General features: G+C 38.4%; 1 protein-coding gene across 2 annotated transcripts in view; it reads left to right on the forward strand.

Annotated features, from left to right (window-relative positions):
* Positions 1 to 7,230: 7,230 nt before the first annotated feature.
* The window catches only part of fam222a.S (family with sequence similarity 222 member A S homeolog), a 54,928-nt gene continuing 49,072 nt past the window's right edge, over positions 7,231 to 13,086 (forward strand). For both annotated transcript variants that reach the window (XM_018244024.2, XM_018244026.2), the window contains exon 1: positions 7,231 to 8,172. The gene's annotated coding sequence lies outside the window, so the exon portion shown is untranslated. The remainder of the gene's footprint in view (positions 8,173 to 13,086) is intronic.

The following is a 13,086-nucleotide window of genomic DNA, read 5'->3' on the forward strand; positions in this document are numbered from 1 at the left end:
CTACCTGGGTGCAAAGTTCAGCAGTTCAGCATCATCAATACAGCAAGGAATCCTGCAAAACAAATTCTTGATTCCTTGATGTGTGTATAAATAAGGGTTATTTTTTTATAATTACAGTGCTAATTTTATTAAAATGAAGTGTATGGGAAAAGACTTTCTGTAATTTGGAGCTTTCTGGATATCAGGTTTCAGGATATGAAATCTCTTACTCTTCACTTTGTGTACCTGCACTCCGGCGGAAGCTGTAATGGTCAGTGGTGGAACTACCAGGGGTGTAAAGGGTGGGATTGCACCAGTGTCTGCACTCCCTCGGGTCCGACGGTTTGCACCTGCATCTGGTCCTTGCACCTCGTAGTTCCATTACTTGAGATAGATGGAGCGACAGAAGAAAGCAGATTAATTTCTCTCTGCCTACCCAGAAAACACATGTAAAGAGCAGCAGAGACAACAATTTGTGTGCCCAGGTGTATAAATAATTGGTATCCAATAAGTCTGTTTTTTACAGGGCCCCTAACATCTACAAAAGACGGTCCTAGTGAATCAAGAGAAAGAAAATTACAGAAAATTAGAGTCAACCAGAACTTAAATCAACAGAAGAGTTTTGAGCACACAGATAATGCCCAGCCACCCTACTTAAATGGTACTAATAAGGTCTTGATAGCATAATTAATTAATGTCTTGGGCAGTCGTGCCTACCATGAGATCTCTTCCATGGGGTCCCCTGGTATCTTACAGCAGTCCTAAATAAACTAAATGACTGTAACATAAATATAATAATATAATAATTTTAAAGAAAATGTTGGCAGGATTAGTTATTAAGAATGTTAAAATGAGAATAAAGGATGGCAATGTCCATTTGAATCTGGGATAATATCACCTGATCAGTCTGTATTTATTTCCCAGTAGATTCCTGGCTCTGGGGGTCACTTCCATTCTTGCTTCCAAGCTGTATGAGTCAGATTTCAATTTGCCTGCAAGATTGATGTGTCATTTTCTTTCATTTAAAAGCACTTTTTTTAGTCTGGTAGATTGCAAAACTTTTATGTGAATTAATCACTTGATTGTAAAATCTGTATGTCATATTGTCATTGTCTGCTTTAGTATATGGGTCATTTTTCCTGCAGATGAAATGCAGAGAGTATTCCCACACTAGATTACAAAACATTTTCCATCTTGCAGCGGCTTTATCTTATTGATGGCAAGCTTTATATTAGACAAACTTTAGATTGCAAGCTTTTATGGCTACTTTCAAATTCAGGCTCATAAAATCCTCATTTTGGCAAGATCATTTAGGAGGTCTTAACAAGGAGTAGTTTAGGTAAAATGTAACTCTTCTTCAATTTAAATTTTTGTGTCTGGGTTCTAAAATATAGAATAATAATGGTTAATGTAGAACTAGAATAGCGATAAATTTAAAGGGGTGGTTATATATAACCTTATGATACAGAATACAATGTTCCTAGTAACTTTGCAATTGGCTATCCTTATTTATTTTTAAATATTTTAATTATTTACATTCATCTTCTGACTTTTTTCCAGCTTTAAAACGGGGGTCACTGACCCCAGCAGGCAAAATTGCTCTGTGTGGCTACAAGTTGATTGTTACTGTTGTTTTTTTATTGTTAACCTTTCTATTCAGGTCCTCTCCTATTCATATTCTCATCTCTCATTTAAACCAATGTTTTACAATAGTTTTTTTCATATTTTAAAATCAACCTTATAGTGTGGATCAGAGGTCTCAGCCCCAAACCTTCTGCATACATAATTATATGGTGAAAACTGAAATTCAAGCACAATTAAATACTATTGTGCAGGACCTGTTTCATGGCTGCTTTAATGATCTCTGGCCATGAAAGAGTTAACATTAGTTGCAAGTCTTAAGCAACAAAAAGGGTTATGGTTCTCTGCTGATCTAGGTAACTATGTTCAAATAGCTATAAAAGGTAGGTATGGTGTTAATAACCATGCTGGTTAAGGTTAATTACTGCTCTGCAGGTCACAGAATAGCAGTTAATTACTGTTACAGAGGCAGTAGTGCCATCACCCTTTCCTCTTTCTGTCTTACCCACTGACTAGACTAGTACAGAGACATTCAGCATGAAAGGATAGTGAACCTCAGATTTGTTTTCATTGTAATTATTGCTCTGAGCTGACTTTCTTACAATTAAAAGGTATTTCATATATCAAATTTCAAATTTTTATACAATGAAACTTTCCAATAAACATTTTAATTGTTTAAAGTTATATATTAATGCAACTAATAAATAAATGCCATTGCAGACGAAACCGCTATTTGTTTACCCCTTTCTGTTCTCTGGATCAGACTTTTGAAACAGTGTAGCAGAAGTCATTTTTCTTCCAGGTCTGTCATTAGCTGGCTTCTGCTACATTATTTCAAGAGTCAGAACCAGAAGTGCAGGGAATATTAACAGCCAGACAGATACTGTTTTGATTAGTAAATACATTTTCAATAACTTGAGAACCACTAAGCATTTTTAATGAATGCATATTGGAATGTTGCCTTGAATTAAATAATGTTTGTACACCTTTAAATTATTTTTCAGTATGTTGTAGAAAGTGATATTCTAAGACAATTTGCAATTGGGTTTCATTATTTTTATTATTTGTGGTTTTGAGTAATTTAGCTTTTTATTCAACAGCTCTCCAGTTTGCAATGTCAACAATATGGTTGCTAATGTCCAAATTACCCTAGTAACCATGCAGTGATTTGAGACTGTAATATGAACAGAGATGAGCAATAAAAAGTAGCAATGACAATAAATTTGTAGCCTTACAAAGCATTAATTCTTAGATAGAGTCAGTGACAATTGCACAAATTAAATTATACTGTAGCTCACCATTCACGAATGTAGGTGGAATCTCCTGCAGGGGTGTCCTGTGTCCACACCCCGAAAAGAAACGGTCATATATTATAGTAGAAAGCAGGACAAATCCAAGGCAGTATCTATGACTGCAAAGTGCTTTTATTGGGGAAAATTGTGCCACAACATGTTTCGGCTAGGTTTTTTTATCAAGTGTAGCTAGAAGAAGAAGCCAAAACCTATAAAAAAGAAAAAATGAAGACCAAATGAAAAGTTTCTTAGAATAAGCCATTCTATATAAAAAAAAGTTAACTTACAGATGAACTACCCCTTTAAGAAAAAACTGGGGTATTCCCAACTAGTACTTTGTTTATTTGGTACTTAATTTGCTTACAGCTTTCCATCATCTGTCATTAGTTTGGATATAGTCTAGTAGAGACAAAGCCACACAAATATTCAACTGGTTGAGTTGTCTAATAGAAAAAAACATAATTCTAAGCAGCCCTTAATATACATTTATTAACACTTTTCAGTGCTTTCAAAGCTATTTGTATAAACAATGCTATTGAAAACGGCATTTGCAAAAGTCCTGGTTGTTACTTTTTTAAGCAACGTTGCAAACGTTCTTAGTTAGTTCTCCTGCAAAGTCAGGTCATTTAATTAGCTGCTTTCTCTTACATTGTATCAACAGTCTGAGCCATCAGGCAAGAGAATAGAAAGGGACAGACATTGCTTTCAATAGCATTTCATACAAATAACTTAATACTGATGCCAGGAATTGTTTTAACTTTTTTTTACATCAATCATAATATTTTCTTCGCATGCTATTTATAATTTTGCCATAAAAGTATTTACAGATGCTTTTACATTACCCATCTGATCCCCCATGTTCCTCTATAAGGGGGCTGCCATATTTGAGCTTCAGTAGTCTGTTAGCATTAGAAACTTTAACCGACATGTTGAGAAGCGACAGTCAAGTTGGCAAAACAGTCAGGTTTAGGAACTTCAAGTAACAATTACTTATAAAAGCAGCCCTATGAGTGAAAAATGATCAACATGAGCTATACTTTTGATGTATATTAATATTTTGAATAATAATTTTTTTAGTGTCAGTATCCCTTTAAACACCATAGAAAATATAATAAATGTATATTGCAAAGTTGCTTGTTTTCTTTTACTAGGAAACCATTTATTTTTTGGGTTGACATTCCCTTTAGCAAACAGATAATTTATTTAAAGATAAAGAATCTTACTAAATGCAAATATACAATTCAATCAATATTGTTCTTTTAAACCTTCACCTCCAGCTGACATGTAGGGGCACATTTACTTAGCTCGAGTGGATTAGAATGAAAAATACTTTGAATTTCGAAGTATTTTTTTGGCTACTTCGACCATTGAATTGGCTACTTCGACCTTCGATTCGAACTAAGAATTTGACTATTCGACCATTCGATAGTCGAAGTACTGTCTCTTTAAAAAAAACTTCGACCACCTACTTCGCCACCTAAAACCTACCAAGCACCAATGTCCCCATAGGCTTTCCTAGCAATTTCTGATCGAATGGAAATCGTTCGATCAATGGATTAAAATCCTTCGAATCGTTCGAACGAATTGCGTTAAATCCTTCGACTTCGATATTCAAAGTCGAAGGATTTAACTTAGATGGTCGAATATCGAGGGTTAATTAACCCTCGATATTTGACCCATAGTAAATGTGCCCCTTAATGTTGTTCTGTGTTCACTAACTGATCACCTGACAGGAAAATAGCCATTCATTGGCTGACGTAACCTAACTTGTATGTGTGGTTTGTGTGTGAGAACAGTGCCTCATATGAGCTGCAGGTTGGACTTAACTATTACTTAAAATGACAGTTTTTCTATCCAATGGCACATACTGCTAGAAAATTAAATTCTCTATGCCAAGGCTTTATTTAAATAAAAAAGTTTTACATATGGGTATAGTATAGGCAGGGCAGCCATCAGGGGGGCACTGGCTGCTTTTAAGTGTTAAAAGGGAACTAAAGCTTAAACAAAGAAGTAGCTAGAAATGCTGTACATTATGTTTTGGACTTCTGTACCAGCCCGAGGCAACTACAACCCTTTAGCAGCGAAGATCTGTGTCTCCAAAAATGCTCCAGTAGCTCCCCATCTTCTTTTCTGCTGATTCACTGCACATGCTCTGTGCTGCTGTCACTTACTGAGCTTAGGGACTGATGCACAATATAATGAATATATATATTATAAATGTCACACTATAAGTTGATTAGTAATTAATACAGATAATTACTATATGGCAGCACAGAAACCAGTGCAACTAGCATCAGAATTTAATACTCAGCCCTGTAGCATCATCTTATATTACAGGCCAACCTCATTTTCTGCTTGATAATTTGTGACGACCCCTAAGCTTAGCTTCTCAACAGCTGCTCAGAGCCCACTGAGCATGTGAGTGTCACAGACACTTTCCAAGATGGTGACCCCCTGTGACAAGTTTGAAGTCCTGGATCATTGCTGCTGTTGAGATGCTAAAACTTTAGGCTGGTACAATAAACTCAGTATATAAAATATAGCATAATTTAGCCATATTCATTTTTAGGGTTTAGATCTCCTTTAAGGGGGACCAGGCCATGCTTCTTGGATTAGCCAGGCCCCCCTTGAGCCACAGAATTCTAACCGTCTGTAGGAGCTGAAGCAGCAGGAGCTGAAGTCGCAGAAAGAAAAAAAGACTTGAAAGGTAACCAGTGTTTTGTTTTTTTAAACCTGCCCACCAATTTTTTAGTTTTTTATACATTTATGGGGGACCCTGACACTGACAATGTTTTTTTATCTTTATAGGGGGGGCCTGGCCACCATTTTTAAAAAAAAAAAAAAATCTTTTTATGGTGGTTAAGGCCACAAATGTTTTTTTTACTTGGGGGGGGGCGGCTGGTTTAACATGTAGGGTTGGGCCTGACCACCAATTTTGTTTTATTTGTGTGGGGTGGCCTCCCCTTTTTGTAAGGGGAGGCAGAAAATATTGTTTTGACTGGGCCCATGAATTCTGATGGCCACCCTGAGTATAGGTAAAGATTGGTGTGTCAAGTACAAAAATGTAACAGAATAGTTTCTCTACTATGGCTTTAAAAAATATATTTGTTCATTTAGTAAAGCAACGCTCTACATGATGTGCTACTTCATAAAGACACAGACTCTTGTGATTGGGAGGAGGCCTTTTGTAACTATAAATAAATTGGCTATCCCTTTAAAACAAATCGAAATATTTAGCAAGACTAATTTAATTTAATAAACACTGAGACATGGTTTACAGGATGGAATAACAACTTTTTTATCAGATTGTTGCACTAGTTGTGTTAAAGGGCCCGCCCCCCACTAGTTACGTCGCTGGCAGTGGCGGAACTACCGGGGGAGCAGGGGGTGCGAGCGGGCCAGGGCCCGCACCCCCTCAGGGCCCCCGGCAGCGTCGCACGCCGCTGAAATCAACCCGGCAGCGCGTCGTACGGAGGGGGGCAGGGCCCGGCTGCGCATCACGCACAGGAACGCTGCTGTTTGTAAGTTATTATTGGTTGAAGTTCCTGTTTTGCCAACCTGACTGTCCCATCTCAGCCTGTCAGTTAGAGTTTCTAATGCTAACGGATATGGCAGCCCCCTCATACAGGAACATGGGACATCAGACAGATAATGTAAAAGCATTGTGCAAATACTTTATGGCAAAGTTATAAGCAGTGACGGACTGGGCCAGCAGGACGCCAGGAAAAAACCCAGTGGGCCCCGGCCCTCATGGGCCCCTCTAGCCCAGCCCCCCTCCCCCAATCTCCGGGGCCCCCCCAAATAAAACTAACTGCGACACCGTTCACGCCTGAGCGCTGGCACAAACATGTGTGTCGGCGTTCGTGTGTCTGTGCATGCGCGCTGGTGTTTGTGCATTTACACCGGCATTTGCGCCTCTGCACATGCACGTCTGTGTGTCATTGTTTGCTTATGGACGTGGGGGGCCCGGAGGTTAGTAACCCGGTGGGCCCCTCATGTCCAGTCCGACCCTCGTTATAAGTAGCTTTCAAAGGCAATATTAAGATAGATGTAAAAAGGAATTAAATTGCTGGTGTCAGTATCTCTTTAAGAGGCTGTTCTACTAAAACAATTATCTTTTTGTGGTTAGACATAATGGAAAAGAAAATCGTACGGCAGAACTGCGGCTGTCCTTTTAGGGGGATTTAAATTTTTCCGCGAAATGAACACATGGCCCTTCCTTCCTTCCTCCCAGAGGCTTCACTGAGACTCCATAGCTTTATACACCAGGTAAACGCCTCCCTGGCTTCCCATTGGGCCGTTCTCTCCGGCAGTTTCTCTCCCATTGGCTGTTAGGCGTGTCGCGGGCGCGGCTTCGTGAACAGAGGCAGAGGCATCACTTGTCTGTTTGTCAGTTCCCGACGTGCAGAGCAGCTGTGAGGACCCGCTGGCCCGGGCTGCAGCGTTCGCGAAGTGATCTCAGCGGCAGATCCTACATCTCTGCACTGGCGGATCACTCCCCTTCCCTGTGCTTGACATTCTTTCTGCGCGATAACAGTAAGACCGAGAGCTCTTGTCCGCACCGGGGAATGAAGCTTGTGCGGAGCAACACTGAGGGGATGTGCTGATATATGAGAGAGAGGATTCAGTGCTTATCGGATGGTGCATCTGCTGCTGCAGCGCTCAAACTCGCACATCGGGGACACTGGAAACCTTCTTCTGCTAAATATTTATTCTCACACTGGATCTTTCACCTCCTTCAATTGATCTGAAGGCTTTGTTGTGTCGCTCTTTATCTACTGTGACCTGCCCCGTGGAGTTTACAGGATTCACGCTCTCTCTCTTTTTTTTTTATATGTATTTATTATTTAAATTCATTTTCTTTTTTTGCGCTCTCCCCTCCCTTCTGTCTGCCGTTATATTGATATGAAAACACTGCCGGCGGCTCTGAAATAAATGGAATTTCCCCTGACAAAAGGCACAGACAAGGTACGGCCGATTTCAGGCTGAGATCTTGGAGAGTTCCTTTGGGTTATTCTTATCAAGGATTTTGTGCTGCTAATGTTTTCCTCCTGTTGTTTAGGATTGATCATTAATCTGGATTAGTGCAAGGCTTCTGTCTGCTACAAAAGTTGACACTTTTATCAATGGGCTATTTTTAAAGGCTCTAGTCACTGAAAGGCTGAACCCCTGTCAGATATTACATTGGATTTCCCTTGCAGATAAAAGGATTTCATGGAATATTTCTGAAGATCTAATGGCTTGGATTAAGTTTTAGGGTTGTTTAAAAAGACTTGATTGTTGTCATTGGAGCCTGCCCAGGAGAAACTGAAGATTTATGGTAAATATGCTGAGCGGATGGGGTTCTTTTGGGGAAAAATATTTAAACATTTATTTATAAATAGCATCTTCCCATTGGTTTTGCTAACTTCATATTTTATGAATGCTGGTTGTGCTTTTTGTTACCAGTACCCCCCTCTCTCCTTCATATATAATAAATACCAGTTACCCTTTTTTTGTTAACATTGCCAGTATTTGTCATTAAAGGTGTTGTTCACCTTTAAATTAACTTTTAGTATAATGAGGTAATTGGTCTTAATTTTTTATTTGTTTTTGGGTTATCAACCATGTATTGATTTTAATAAGAGACTAGAATATGAATAGGAGAGGCCCTGAATAGAAACATGAGTAATAAAAAGTAACAATAACAATACATTTGTAGCCTTACAGGGCATTTGAATAAGAGACTAGAATATGAATAGGAGAAGCCTGAATAGAAAGATGAGTAATAAAAAGTAGCAATGACATTACATATGTAGCCTTACAGGGCATTTGTTTTTTAGATAGGGTCAGTGACCCCCATTTGAAAGCTGGAAAGAGTTGGAATAAGATGGCAAATAATTAAATAACTATAAAAAGTAAATTAATGAAGGCCAGTTGAAATTTGCTTAGAATTACCCATTCTATCATGTACTAAAAATTAACTTAAAGGTGAACCACCCCTGTAATGGCTACTATTTTGTCTTTCTGGGCTATCAAGTATTGTCTTTTTAGTGCTTTTAGACAGTTTCTTGGAAGTAAATGAATGTTCTGTAGTGTTGTTTCATGTATAGGTCCCAAATCACAGTACGTCTAAACCTGACATTCTTCTCTCTTAGGGGTATATTTATCAAAGAGTGAAGTTAGAGAACTCCACAGTCCTCTAGAGTGAAATTTCACCACTCTCTATTCCTTTCTATGGGATTTTGAAAGGCTATTTATCAAAGGATAGACTTTTCACAATCACCCATTGATAAATACTCTTTTAAAAATTCCATAGAAATGAATGGAGAGTGGCGGAATTTCACTCTGGAGGACTGTGGCGATCTCTAATTTAACTTTTTGATAAATATACCCCTTAGAGTGGCACGTGGGCAAAAGCTGCTTCAGCAGAGCTTACACTCTATAGGTGTTACTACAAGCAGAAAGAAACATCTCAGTGTAACCTGTAGCTCTTCCACTCCTGCTATCAAAGGATTTTTGGGAGTTGTAGTTCAATAATGGCCAGAGAGATGCAAGTTTAAATATTTCAACTGTAGGTATGATGTAATAAGGTCTGTCAGCCATTTCTAAGGTTGACTATGTGCCACAGGGCATCTTCAAAGCAAGTATGGTATGGCCAGTGATTTATTTCATGGTCCTATTCATTGCTTAAAAATTAGTGAAATGCTTGTATTTTATCATTCTAATTGTGATTGTGTCAGTGCCCTTGACTTGGAGCTAATAGTAATGCTCGGAGGGTGATGCTGTTCAGTGGGATAATGTCAATGTCTATCTATACTTTTTAACCCTTCACAACCTGACCTTCTACAGAAAATGTGCTGCATTGGGTTTAACCACCCAACTGTCCAGAATAATACAATTGACAATAATGCAGATTTATCACATGTACAGGCAATTCCTGGCAGTATATGTGCTTATATGTAGACCTTTTCATTAGCATGTTATAGGTTGCCTGTGCAAATCTGGAAACTATGTACTGTCTTACCTATTTTGTTTGTGTATGGATCATTTTGAAAAGGTAATGGTCAACATGTGCTGTTAAATTCACAACAACCTTCAGTTGTGAAATTATAGTTCAGTGAAGTGCCACAGGTTGGCTTGCTTTGTTTTAAACAAAATGCGAGTTGTAATCAACCTTCTTGCCACTCCAGCAGAATCCCACTCTACATTCCAGCTCCCTTCCACAACATTTGCTCTCAGCTGCACTCCACTGGCAAATGGGTTTATGTTCTATTCCTCTGTGACCTCGTCATATGCTGAGAAAAGTAATAAATACAATAAATGACCAGGAAGTGCGTGCATAATGTGTGTGGGTTTGTGCTTTGGTCTTAGAAAACGTGCTACAAAATAATGTATGCATACAGAAATAAATATATATATATATATATATATATATATATATATATATATATATATATATATATATATATACCATTCTTTATTGATAATGTAAAAAGGCTGTATTCCATGTGCAGTTCCTCCAATCCATCACACCCTTGAGTAAAATTGGCTGTGAATAGCTTCTTTGAAGTGAATTTCAAATGATCTGGCCTTTCCTTCCAGCCCAGTGATAAATCCCTGGCTCAGTTTTACAACAGGAAACTTGGCAATTTATTTTTTATTGCTCTGACTGCTAATGACAATTGGTTGAGCTACAAGAGAGCAGAGTAGCCGTGATGGAAGCATATTTTACAGAAAGAGAGTTGCTGGAACAACATGCCATCTGTAATATGTCAGATCAGGGGGGTAATGTGAGGAAAGGAAACATTAATTAAAAAGGTGGTAGAAGCATGAAGTAAGTACTCCCTGGCACTGGCAGCATAACCTAATGCTTGAAAGGAAGGGCGATAATGAATTAGGCCTAAGATTTCTGTAGCAGGCGTGAAAAGATTTTTTTTATTTCTTATTTTTTTTGCTGTTGCTTTGTGATGCGACGCTTTTTTGCCCTGTGGGTTGAGAAACAGAAACTTAACAGACATCTGCCTACTACTTTTTTTTTTTACTGTAGCTAAAATAGAAATGTGTCCAATGTAGTAGGTGGATGATGGTGGTAACGGGATCATTTCCCTCTGAGTTTACCTTGTGTTTATTTAGCTGGAGATTTTATTGAAACTGACTCTTTGGGATTCTTGACGAACAAGTCCCGCAGATGGGCCCTTCCTTTTGTCTGTCCTTGTTGTGCTTGTGAAGGTAGATACAATAAAACTCTGTTCTGCCTTTCAACCTGAGTAAAGATAACAAGGCAGAGAGGAAATAAAAGGGATTTAGTCACATATGGCTTATTAACCCTTTAAAGTATAGGAGGAACTTTCTGTAGGCTGCTGGTATAATCCGTTTGTATGCAAGAAATCCATTTTTTTCCCTGTATAGTGTATTTTATGTGTGTGTGTCTTTCTATCTATCTATCTATCTATCTATATTATTTTATTTAAAACCCACAATTTCTAATTGGGGGTAAAGTTTAAGGTACCGAAAATTAATGACCCCATTTTTATAACCCAAACTAGAGTGATCCATTTGTTTGGCTACTGGGATAACACTTGGATCAAGATAGGTAGCCCATGAAGAATTCTTGCCCCGTGGCAGTATCTCCAGACTTGTTGCAGTTTTGCATTGATAGGATAGTCTGCTCTATCATTATCTGAACATAATTTGGCTTATACAGGTGCCAATAAAATGATAAATAAAGGGCTAAGAGTGGCCAAGTCAGCAGCCACAGCCTTCCCATTGGACTCATTTGTTTAATTTATGAATCTGTATTGCGGTGCTTTGCATGTACTGTATGATATTGCAGTTTATGTTACAGGGCTTCTGAGCTCTTTTTACCGTGGCTCACCAAATCCATACTTCATTTCCAAATATTAATCAGAACCCAGAACGAATTGCCATTGGCCTGGGGAAGATATCAAGCCGATACACTAGCTTTTCCAAAAAAAACAAAAAAACGCTTCTTCCATTTCTAGTTGACCTTATTCTGTTCCAGTTGGCAAATATAATTAAGTAAATAATTTAACAGCATAATGAACTTTTATAATGGGATTCCATTACCACTCATTTACCGTCTCATTAAAATTGAGAAATATGGAGTATTAAACTGTAGTTCCTTATCAGTGATTTTTAGACCTCTTCATGATGAGCAGGTCAAGACCTACCTACTATGACTTCATTTATGCCAAGACCATTTCTAAGATTGCGCCTAGTTTTTTAATGCCTTGCATGCTTAATCCTGCTGAGTTACTTATTATTGCTACCTATTATTATGAATAACACATTATTGGTTATGTAGGGCCATTCTATTTGATCTGTTACATTAGTTTCTGTCCAAGAGTAAAATTCCCTGTTTACAGTGAAACAAATGGCAACATCTACATGAACGTAAATTTCATTGGGTGCTACATATTTGTGGGAGAAACCAGTCCAAAACATGCATTACAAATGCTAGAGCAGACATAGGGGAATGATCAAATTTCACATAGATAGTACCCTGTTGCAAATCAAGCTCAATTCACAAGTTCATTGTGCAGCAGCAATGATAACATATGTACCACTCTGCCTGCATATGCAAATCCCTGGCAAACAATGGGAAATATACAGGAGAACAGGATTAACAGCCACATGCCAGGCCTCGGCTTTAAATAATTACCGACAGATGCATTCTGGTTGGCTTCACAGATCTTATTTTTAATCGATTTCTACCCTTGATGGAACTTTTAGATTGGATGTTTATTCAGCCCATGGTAATTTGGGACCGTTTATTTTTAGAGTCCGCTTTTTAACAACTCTTCTGCTAATTTTTGTTTTGATTCAGTTTGCAGTCTACATATGATTTAGAATGTTATGAAAACTTGTTTTAGGAATATCAAGCCTGTGAACCACAGCTTTCAGCATCCTTAATTCCTGAAGAGCTCACACAATTACTAAAATACTAGTTGTGACTTTTGTAGACCTTTATCTTCCCGCTTATGCTTGCCTATGTTCATTCTATGGCCTTTTATCAGTGCTCGTGCCCTGTTCTTTTGATATGGCTGCCACAGTGTGCATTACAGTACTGTTTTCCCTGGTAACCTTCTCACTTGGGCCCCCCTCCCATCTGGTGCCCTGTTTGGCTGCCAGTATCTACACTCCAACAGTTCTTTGATGACTGATTTGCTAATGGCATTTTCTCTGCACATCCCTGGCCAACCCCCCTCTGTTATTCTTTAAACCTGAGATT

This window comes from Xenopus laevis, chromosome 1S, assembly GCF_017654675.1.
Source record: "Xenopus laevis strain J_2021 chromosome 1S, Xenopus_laevis_v10.1, whole genome shotgun sequence".
In the NCBI taxonomy this organism is placed as follows: domain Eukaryota; kingdom Metazoa; phylum Chordata; class Amphibia; order Anura; family Pipidae; genus Xenopus; species Xenopus laevis.